Consider the following 11,606-nt stretch of genomic DNA (forward strand, 5'->3'; position numbering starts at 1 on the left):
TCTCTTTCTCTTTCTCTTTCTCTTTCTCTTTCTCTCTTTGTCTGTCTGTCTGTCTTGTCTTTCATCTTTCTGTTGCTCTGTCACCCAGGCTGGAGTGCAGTGGCTCGATCTTGGCTCACTGCAACCTCCACCTCCTGGGTTCAAGTGATTCTCCTGCCTCAGCCTTGAGAGGGATTACAGGTTATCTGGGATTACACGTGTGCACTATCACACCTGGCTAATTTTTGTATTTTTAGTAGAGACAGTGTTTTGCCATGTTGCTCAGGCTGGTCTCAAACTCCTGGCCTCAAGTGATCCGCCCACCTCAGCCTCGCAAAGTGCTCGGATTACAGGCGTGAGCCACCATGGCGGCCTTAAGTGAGTTTCTTGGCCCATCATCAAATAAGGGTGCTCTTTTACTTTGGGAAGCTACATGGCTCCAGAGCTTCATGAAGAGTGCTTCCTTATTTGTGAAGCCCAAGTCTACTTTTGTTTATTTTGTTTTTGCTTTGGTTGGATATCGGGATTTCTACTTTACAACTAGCTCTTTGACAAAAGTGATTCAGGAGGGACTAAAGTATATTATGAAATGTGCGCCTCTAACCCTCTAGACCTCTTTAATCTCAGATCTTTGCTCTGGGGGAAGCTGATGTGAAGCACCAATGCCTTCACTTGCTCATCATGCTATTTCCTAAAGTATTGAATCAGTGAGTCAGGTCTCATTGTTACAGAATATTCTGACATTAAGATCTCTCTTGTGGGCCCTTTTGGGTAATTCATTTCTTAGGATGAGCTTTTGAGATTATTCAAAAAAAGGCCCAGTCCCCAACTTTGATCCCTTTCAAAGCAGTTCCATTTTTTGTTTTTGTTTTTTGAGACCAAGTACCGCTCTGTTGCCCAGGCTGGAGTGCAGTGGTGCGATCTCGACTCACTGCAACCTCCGCCTCCCGGGTTCATGCAATTCTCCTGCCTTAGCCTCCCAAGTAGCTGGTGAATTTTTATATTTTTAGTAGAGATGGGGTTTCACCATGTTGTCCAGGCTGGTCTCGAACTCTTGACCTCAGGTGATCCACCTGCCTCGGCCTCCCAAAGCGCTGGGATTTCAGGTGTGAGCCACGATGCCTAGCCTTAAAGCAGTTCTTGACTGTGGGGATAGTAGCAGAAGCAGACCTGCTAGGGCATGAGGAGGAGGCAGCACCAAAGCTAAGTGGAGTTGCAGCGAGCACAGTTGACAAGAAACTCTAGTTGTGATAGCTACATGATTGCCCTTGAACACCTGTCTGAAGACTGGAGGTACAGACTAACATAAGGGTAGCAGGCTGCCTTTATTTCCTGACCTAATGTAATGGCTGCTTTTCACACATAGAATGTGTTTACTCAACATCTCTATGAGTGGTGGTCCCTAGGGCAGTAATGCAAAGCTTCCTCCCCTCAGCCTCACTTCAAGTTTTTGTAAGGGAGGTACCTCCAATAACCAGATTCCCTTCTAGAGGCCTCTTCGTCCTCCCCCACAACTGAGAACTAGTAAGGATGAGATGGCAGGAGGGCATGGCAATAGGAAAATGATGCTTTTCTGGGATTTCAGGCTTTTTATGATTTTAATGCCTTCAGGTTGTTAAGGGCAACTTGTGATTAATACACAAGTTAACACTTATAGCAGAAAACACTTGGTATCCAAATCTGGAAAGAAGACCAGGACTAGCAGTCCCAACTTACATGAAAAAAATCTTTTATAGAGGCACCAACTTAGGGAGCTGCTGAGCTTTTTCTCTGGTCCTGAGGATGCAGGAGGTGAGGGGGTATGACATAGAATGGATGCTGCTATTTGAAACAAGTGGCTTCTGTCTTGGCAATGGTGGTTTAAAAGCAAGGGTGCTACAGCCAGATTCCCCCTCTGCTTTGCCTCCACTGTGTTTGGAGGCTTGTTTTTCTCTTGCAGATCTTTTTTTTTTTTGAGACAGAGTCTCACTCTGTCACCCAGGCTGGAGTGCAGTGGCGCGATCTCGGCTCACTGCAAGCTCCGCCTCCCGGGTTTACGCCATTCTCCTGCCTCAGCCTCCCGAGTAGCTGGGACTACAGGCGCCCGCCACCGCACCCGGCTAATTTTTTGTATTTTTAGTAGAGACAGGGTTTCACCGTGGTCTTGATCTCCCGACCTTGTGATCCACCCGCCTCGGCCTCCCAAAGTGCTGGGATTACAGGCGTGAGCCACCATGCCCGGCATATAAAGTTATTTTTTAAAACAAATGTTCAGTTCTAGGAGCCAGGAAATAAATAAATAAATAAATAAATAAATAATAAAATAGTGCGTGGGTGCGGTGGCTCACACCTGTAATCCCAGCACTTTGGTAGGCTGAGGCAGGAATGAGCCTGAGACTTAAAAACCTGCCCATGTGGGTGTGGCTCCTCCTTCCCTAGTCCTCACTGCTCATGGGCTACTGTATGCCCACTCCTTGGTCTACTGTCCCCCCCGACCCCATGCCCTAAGGAAAACCAGAGACTCTCCACTGACAGTCATACTTCTCTCCCCATCCTTCCCCTTTCCTGAGCTTTTCTTCCCCAATATATTCATTCCTCCAATAGCTCAGCTGCCAGCTATAAAAAATAAGGGGAAGGTTATTTTGAAGCTAAAATAGCTGAAACTGTACAGGGTGACAATAGGCCCTATTCCCTCAGCCCCACTGTGTTTTTTTTGTTGTTGTTGTAGTTGTTTTCTGACTGGCTCAAGATTTTATCTTCTTAGCCAAGTCCCCACCCCTCCCCCGTTTGGCGTGTCCACTAACTGCTGTGGCTGGGTTCTTGTTGCTTCACCCATAGAGTTGCCGTGAGCTCACTCGTATGGTGTGGCTCTGATTCAGGGTTTGAATATAAAACAAAACAGGCCAGCCAGGTCTGACCAATCCATTCCTCCTGGGCAATACGCTGAGCAGAGATTTTCCCGCTTGTAAGCAGCCCGGAGCCACACAGCCCAATTTTAGTCATCGCCCTCAAAGTTCTTGAGGTAGAGCCTCTAATGATAACAATGGGCGGGGACTTTGTGGTGTGGGAGGGGCTGCAGCGAGGCAGAGGAGGAGCACGGTGACGGGAGGGCTTCCCCGGCTAAAGCCTCATCCCAGCCTTCCCTAGGACTGGCTGCAGAACTGCCTCCTGGCTGAGGACACCCCCTCCACGCGCACACACTTGCTTCCTTTCCTGCGGCAGCCACCTGGCTCACAGGGCCTGTCGCTGCTGCCCATCTGCCACTAGGGGGCGCCTAGCAGAGAGGATGGAGGGAAGGGGCACCCAGGGCAACAGGACTGGGGGCTCCAGCAGTGGGAGGAGCGGCAGCCGAAGCACCTGTCGGTCCTCCTGGCTCCCTCTTCCCCTGTATGGCCGCTGCAACCAGGGGACAACACAGTGCCTAGTCCACACTCATTCAGCAGGAATGTGTGCATGCCCTAAGGGCATAGCTCAGACAGGAATGTGTGCATGCCCTAAGGGCATAGCTCAGTCATTTTCACACACCAAGCAACTGTGCTAGACGCTAGGAATGCAGAAGCGGCCTGACAAGGTTCTTGACCCAGAGATGCACTTGATCTAGGGGAAGAAACAGATAGGGTAATTACAATGTGGTATGATAAGTACTATGATAAGGGAAGAACAAAATGCTATGGGAGCATGGGGGTTGGCGGGGGGGCACCTAAGCCAGCCTTGGGAGTCAGGAAACACTTCCTGGAGAAAAATACTTTGACTTTTGAAGTAGTTGACTAGAAGTTGGCCAAAGAGTGAGTGAAGAGAAGGGTGTTTCAGCCAGGCAGGATAGCACGTTTACCTGGACACCCCAAAGGTAGTGGCGTGTGTGTGTGTGTGTGTGTGTGTGTGTATATTTTCAGGTAGGATGAAGAGCCGTGATGAGGGGTGGGCTGGTGAGACTAGATCATAAGGGACTGTATAAGGAGAGTGTACACATGTCTGTTGTCCCTGCATACTTATTACCAGCACCCCCCTTCACTCTCAAAAGGGTCCTGATTTTGGTGGTAAATTATACAGGAACCCTACTTGTAAGACACACTAGGGAGTTTGAATTTTATCCTAGGAGCGAAGAGGAGCCATTAAGCATTTTAAACAGGGCATCAACAGGATGAGATTTCGATTTTAAAATAGACTGGCAGTAATGTGAAGAATGGGTTGGGAAGGGGCAAGTGTAGAGGAAGGAGTTTGGTTAGGAAGCTGTGCATTGCCCAAGTGGGAGAGGAAGGCGGCTGAGATGAGAAAAGTGCTGGTGGGATGGAAGAACAATTTACAATATATTTTGGAGGAAAATTCAAGAGAAGTTGGTGATGTTTCAATGTAGGGATTGAGGGAGAGGGAGGAGTCAAGGACAACTTCCATTTTTCTGGCCTGAGTGACTGGTGGATGCTGGTACTGAGCAGCACAGGAGATGAGGCTGAAGTTCAGGAACTGCTAAGTTTAAGGTGCCTGAGGGACCTCACCAGGAGGACTGAACAGGCAGCCATTGAAGGTAGCAGAGGTTTTGATCATCAATGCATTTTTGCCCAAATGCTATCTTCAGATAGTCAAGAAGCTGAAGCAATGGGGCTATAAACTAGGCCAGCCTTAAATATCCTGGTGTTTGTCTTGAGAGGACAAGGACACAGTAGGAGAGGTTATGGAATAGAAGGAAAGCTAGGGAACAATGAAGAAATTAAGTGTATTAAATGCAGAAGATATAAATTTGGGTTATGGGATATCTAAAGGAGAAAGATAAATAGAAGCCAACAAAGAAGGCTCTAGTGCCTGTAATCCCAGCTACTCAGGAGGCTGAGCTGGAAGGAATGCTTGAACCCAGAAGTTCAAATCCAGCCTGGGCAACACAATGAGACCCTGTCTCCTTCTTAAAAAGACTTTAAACTTTAGAGTCTAAAGGAAAAAAAAAATGAGTCTTTTAACAATTATAGATATTTTACAACAGCATCACAGAAAATTTGGGAGATGTGTGTAAGAAGCCTCACCCATAACCTGGTGACCTTCTTACTGGTAGATGGTGGTCAAATCAACATTCCTGTAGATCTTCTGATACCACCCCAGCAAGGAAGGGGAGGCTCGCCTTATTACGGCCTAGGAGGGGTGGAAGTCCAGCCTCTCCACGTGGTCTCCATTGACACCACTGGAGGCAGGATATTGTTACCACTCAGCGGGGATGAAAGTCCCAGCTCCCTACTTGGACTTCTCTGACACCCACTCTAGCAGGGGCTACAGGTGGGTGCCTCATTACAACCTGGCAAAGGTTGAAGTCCCTGCTCTCCACTCAGGCTTTGCTGGTGGGGTGCGGGGGGCCACAGTTTTCCTTGTGGCGTGTAGCTACAACGGAGTGATCAGCATTTAAAACGTTCTGTCTTTCTAGGCTGCCCTTTTTCTGGTCCTTCGCCGAGAGACAGAAGACTTTGTTTTGGTCTACACCCATTGGCATTTCCATGTTGTCAGCTTCTTCAGCTCCAAGTCAGGGATATAGGAGGCAAAAAGCACACCCAAAAAAGAAAAAAAGTGAAAACCCAAGGAACTCACCACAAGGAACTACTCTATCTTCCTAGAATGCTATATACCTCTAAAAAAGCAGACAGTGCACAATCCATACATTTATAGTTAAGCTGGGTGCGGTGGCTCATGCCTATAATCCCAGCATTTTGGGAGCTGAGGCGGGAGGATCACTTGAGCCCAGGAGTTCAAGACCAGCTTGGACAACATAGTGAGACCCCATCTCTACAAAAAATTTTTAAAAATTAGCCAGGTGTGGTGACATGTGCCTATGGTCCCAGCTACTTAGGAGGCTGAGCTGGGAGGATTGCTTGAACCCAGGAGGTTGAGGCTGCAGTGAGCTGAGATCATGATACTGCACTATAGCCTTGGTGACAGAGCAAGACCCTATCTCAAAAAAAAAAAAAAATTATAGCTCAATGAATTTTCAGACACTGAATATACCTGTCATCCAGATAAAAAACCAGAAGTCCCCTCTTGTCCCCTTTCAGCCACTACTTTACTACACACAAGAGTAATCATTGCCTCTATAGCGTTTACTTGGCCTGCGTAGCAGAGGGCACTGACAGCTTGAGACCTACTCTGGCTCAAAGTTATTTCCAGACTGTGTGTGTGCATATGGGTTCTTGCACATCTGACGTCTGACTTCCTCACCTAGGCACCTTAGGTTGGAAAGTTCTTCACAGACCTTGATTCAAATTTGAATTACATTAATTCCCAGAAGTGCAATGTAGTGGTTAAGAGTATGGGATTTGGAGTTGAACCTGATTTCAAATCCCAGCTCTATAACTTCTTAGCTGTATGATCTATAGCAAGGTAATAACAGCACTGACCTCAGCGTGATGTTGTGAGATTTAGGAGAAACAACTCAGGCTGGGCATGGTGGCTCAGGCTTGTAATCCTAGCTCTTTGGGAGGCCGAGGCAGGAGAATTGCTTGAGGCCAGGAGTTTGAGACCAGCTTGGGCAACATAGTAAGAGCCTGTCTCTACAAAATATATGTTTTTAATTATCCAGGCAAGGTGGTGCACACTTTAGTCCCAGCTACTCAGGAGGCTAAGGTGGGAGGATCGCTTGACCCTACGAGCTGAAGGCTGCAGTGAGCCATGATCGTGCCACTGCACTTCAGCTTGGGCAACAGAGTTAGACCCTGAGAAAGAAAGAAAAAGGAAGGAAGGAAAGGGAAGGAAGGAAGGAAGGGAGGAAGGAAGGAAGGAGAAGGAAGGAAGAAGAAGGAAGGAAGGAAGGAAGGAAGGAAGGAAGGAAGGAAGGAAGGAAGGAAGGAAGGAAGGAAGGAGAAGAAGGAAGGAAGGAAGGAGAAGAAAAAAGGAAGGAAGGAAGGGAGAAGAAGGAAGGAGAAAGAAAGGAAGGAAGGAAGGAAGGAAGGAAGGAAGTAGGAACAAAGTAAAGCAGAGAGAGAGAGATGAAGGGAGGGAAGAATTACTCATGTGGTGAAGGATGAAGTGAACAGTGGTGCTTGGCATATAAGCCAGCCCTCAATCAAGGGTAAGTGTTACTATCCTTATTATTAAGGCTACTGTGAACACTAAATAATATAAATTATGTAAATTACCTGATAAGGTTCCTGGCACTGTTCCCTTCCTTCCTCCCTTCAGGGGAGGACTAGGGAGTAAGTACTTTTTATGTTTGTTCTCCTGGGTTTAAGGGAGGGAAGGAAAAGCTCCAGGGAGGAGAGTGGCTGTACTGTAGGTGGTGTCCTTCTCAGTACTTCCTGGGAGTATGCGGCGTGACAGCTCCCACCGCCTCTCTCTGCCTCCCTTTGTGCCCCTACTCAGGACTCCATCAGCAAAGGCCTGGATGGAGCAGAAAGCAATGCTGATGGTAAAGCTAGCCCCTCTCTACGGATTGAGGTTCACTTGGCCCCATAGCGTGAACACTATTCTACTTCCCTCTCAGTATGGTGGAGTAAGGGCCCTGGAGAGTTCTGGGCTAGCACAGGTGCACGTCCTAGCTTGGCCTCTGTGAGGCCTTTCTTCTCTTTGGCAAATGCCACTGACTGCTGTGCCCAGGCCTGCCTCAGTGAAGTCCCCAGATGGCTCCCAGTACCCCAATTTGAGGGTTGCTGGGAGAGCTTGTCACCAAATGCCCAAATACAGTTTGAGATAACCTTCATTTTCAAACTATGTCACATTTCTGTGAGGATACAGTATCTTGAAATTAAACAGATGTAGGGCATTACAGTTCCCCAAAGTTTTGGGATCAGCTACTCTCATAATTGAATGTAATTTATGAACTCCTGATCCACCTTGTTCCTCTGCAGAGAAATTTGCTACAGCCTCTAGATTTATGGAATTGTCCTTCTCTCTGCAGACAGCAGAGGGCCTCATTAGCACAAACTCAATGTCACTGGCAAATATACGGGAAGGAAAGTTTGCCAAGGTTCTAGAAGCACAGCAAAACTTTGATTAACAGAAATGGGCAAGAAAATTGGCCAGTCAGCTTAATTCCCTTAAAAAAAAAACCCTGGATTTCCTGAGTTAACAGGGGTTGAGCAGAAGCTTCTTATTGTTCCACGCTTTGTGGTCGAAAATTCATCCAAAATTCCCAAATCCTCTTTGCTCCCTCAGCTGGTAATAGGGATCCTGGGTAGTTGCCAGATTTAGAAAACAAAAATACAGGCCAGGCGCAGTGGCTCACACCTGTAATCCCAACATTTTGGGAGGCTGAGGTGGGTGGATCAATTGAGGTCAGGAGTTCGAGACCAGCCTGGCCAACATGATGAAACCCCGTCTATATTAAAAATACAAAAATTAGCCAGGCATGGTGACACATGCCTGTAATCCCAGTTACTCAGGAGGCTGAGGTGGGAGAATCACTTGAACTTGGGGGGCAGAAGTTGCAGTGAGCCGAGATCACACGACTGCACTCCAGCCTGGGTGCAGTCTCAAAAATAAAATCCATCTCAAAAAATAAAAAAAAAAAAGACCAGGTGCAGTGGATGATGCCTGTAATCCCAGCACTTTGGGAGGCTGAGGCGGGCAGATCACCTAAGGTCGGGAGTTCAAGACCAGCCTGACCAACATAGAGAAACCCCGTCTCTACTAAAAATACAAAAAAAAAAAAAAAAATTAGCCGGGCATGGTGGTGCATCCCTGTAATCCCAGTTACTTGGGAGGCTGAGGCAGGAGAATCACTTGAACCCAGGAGACAGAGGTTGCAGTGAGCCGAGATCGCGCCATTGCACTCCAGCCTGGGCAAACAAGAGCAAAACTCAGTCTCAAAAAAAAAAAAAAAAATTAGCTGGGCATAGTGGCAGATGCCTATAGTCCCAGCTACTCAGGAGGCTGAGGCAGGAGAATCGCTTGAACCTGGGAGGCAGAGGTTTCAGTGAGCTCAGATCACACCACTGCACACCAGCCTGGGTGACAGAGTGAGGCTCAGTCTCAAAAAAAAAAAAAAAAAAAAATTTTTTTAAATAAAAATACAGCATGTCAGATAACAGGTCTGGACATTATATATTGAAAAACCATAAGACTCTGAAAGATGGAGAGAAGGCAGATCCAGTAGAGACCTCAGGACCTCAGGAAGTGAGTTCCCCGGGTTTTCTTTTTGCCTCACATATCCCAGACTGGGTGCTAGAGAGACTGGCTACCCAGAAACTCCAGTGGGTACAGACAAAAAAAGCCCCAACAAAATCTGCCTCTCTCTAGGGAAAGGACCAGGCAAGAGGCAGCCGATCAAGACAAAACTTTTAGACAATAACCAAACACCACGAAGTCAACTGGCCCCACCCCACCCATGTCAGCAAGGGCCAAGTGGGAAGCCAGGTTGCAAGAAGGTATTTCCAATCCCCCACCAGGTTTCAGAAAAGGCCCACTACAGAGCTGGGATTTTCACTGCCACCAGATGTGAACAAAGCTATGCAATACTGGGGACATATACCAAAACAATCTATGTTTTTCTGAGATTCAAATTCACCTGTGCATCCCGGTTTTGATCTGGCTGCCCTAATTGTGAGTGAATCTTGATTTTATGACTGAGGTCTGGCCACCATAAGATTTGTCAGTCTGAACACCAGTATCCCAGACAAGGAGATGGGGGAAAGTAAGTTGAAGAGGCTGAGCTGAGTGGGTAGTTCATGAGTAGTCCCTCCCATTGACAACTGCTTTCTTAAACTCCCCATAGCTGCTTGTTTTCTTCCTAATTGCTCATTTCTTTTAAATGCCAATCGCAGGAAGAAAACTAAGCAGTGTAAGTAATGTGTGTGCTCCAGGGAAACTGAGCTAATTGTCTATGAGGCACTTTATTGTGTGGATTAAATAAGATCATGTCAATGAAAGCCCCTTAGCATCCAGGAGTTGCTCAATAAATGTTACTTTCCTTCTTTCCTGAAACATCAAGGATAACTTTCAGACATCCTCAGCCTGGCTGTGGCTCAGAGAGAATATCCAGCTGACCTTCAGATCCCTGAATGCCATTATTATCTTAGTAACCAATGCTTTTATTGAAAAAATAAGCCATGGTTAACAAAAATCCAGGCAGTACAAAATAGTATACGATGAAAAGGAAGTCTCTCTCCTACCCCAGGGCACAGTCCTCCACTTCCTCTCCCTAGAGGCAACCAGTTACCAATGTATTCTTCCAGAGGAGTTCCATGCATATGCATACCTATATATAACCCTCTCATTTCCCACCAATGTGAACATACTAGACACACTGTTCTGCATCTTCACATGCTACTTTTAGCTCCTAATTACCTGGCTGTGGTGGGATACAGGCAGTCGATCCTGAGGGTCCTTATGAAAAGCAGCCCTTTGAAACTTGTTGCTACTGCTATTGAAAGGATGTTGTCAAGGCTGTTGTTCATTGTATCCCACAGCATCCTCTCTGAGGACCCCTGGGAGGAATTCCTGTCTGATCTTAGTACTGAAAACACTTGCCCTTCTGAGCGATTCGTTTGTTTTTATCTTCTGGACATTGTGAATTGTGTAACAACAAGGTTTCCCCTTCCCTGTTGGCTGCTAGAAAGCTTTAGTTAGAGCCAACTTTTTGGCCCATCCTTCGTGGGAGCAGAGGTCTTTGTGGTATGTATCTGTAGCCTGATGCTTGGCTGTATTTTGTGTCCACCCTCCCCTGCTTTTCTATCTTTAATTTACACTGCCTTGATATACTTTGTGTGCCCTTGCAAGCCACCTGAAATCACTTCTGAAAAAAGGCAAAGTTGGAGTAATTAAATAACTGCCTGGCTCAGCGGCTCACTACCTTCGGTCTCCACCCACCCTCTCTTAACCCCCATCATATCCTCTCAGCAGCTTCCTGGAGCTCCCCGCTGGCCTGTCGGGCAATTACTCTCCCCTTCAACCTTTTGTCCTATCTGGCCCCTCATTGCTCTTGGGCCTTGCAGGGCCTCTACTGCTTTTCACTGCCCCCTCACCCCCCGGCCCGCATCCTCACCTCCATATGCATCGTGTGCAGCCCTCAGATGCTTGCTTTGATCATTCTGGGCTGAAAACTCAGGTCCTTGGCTACATGTTAAGACTGTTCTCTGTCCTTCCAAGGTTCAGTAATGCATGCTGCTAGAGCAGAGCCATCATAAAGGAAGGCTACCTCTCTGGACCAACCTGGGCAAAACTCCAGGGGCCGGGTGTGGTGGCTCACGCCTATAACCCCTACAGTTTGGGAGGCCAAGGTGGGTGGATCAACTTGAGGCCAAGAGTTGGAGACCAGCCTGGCCAACATGGTGAAACCGCATCTCTACTGAAAATACAAAAATTAGCTGGGCATGGTGGTGCACACCTGTAATCCCAACTACTCAGGAGGTTGAGGCAGGAGAATTACTTGAACCTGGGAGGCAGAGGTTGCTGTGAGCTGAGTGCCACTGCACTCCAGCCTGGGTGACAGAGTGAGACTCTGTCTCAAAAAAAAAAAAAAAAAGAAAAAGAAAAAGAAAAAGGAAACAGAAAAAAGCTCCCGTGAGGCTGATGAGATGATGATGTATTGCATAGAGGAGGTGAATTTTTTGAAGGGAGCTGCATCCCAGGACAGCTAACCTTGTTTCCAAGGTGGAGAGCTTAGAGTCTGAAGGGCCAGGAAGGCAGAGTGGTCTCGAAAAAAGCATGAAGGCCCTACAGAAAAATTAGGGCATGCAAGTTCT

This window comes from Macaca mulatta, chromosome X (assembly GCF_049350105.2).
Source record: "Macaca mulatta isolate MMU2019108-1 chromosome X, T2T-MMU8v2.0, whole genome shotgun sequence".
Classification (NCBI taxonomy): Eukaryota; Metazoa; Chordata; class Mammalia; order Primates; family Cercopithecidae; genus Macaca; species Macaca mulatta.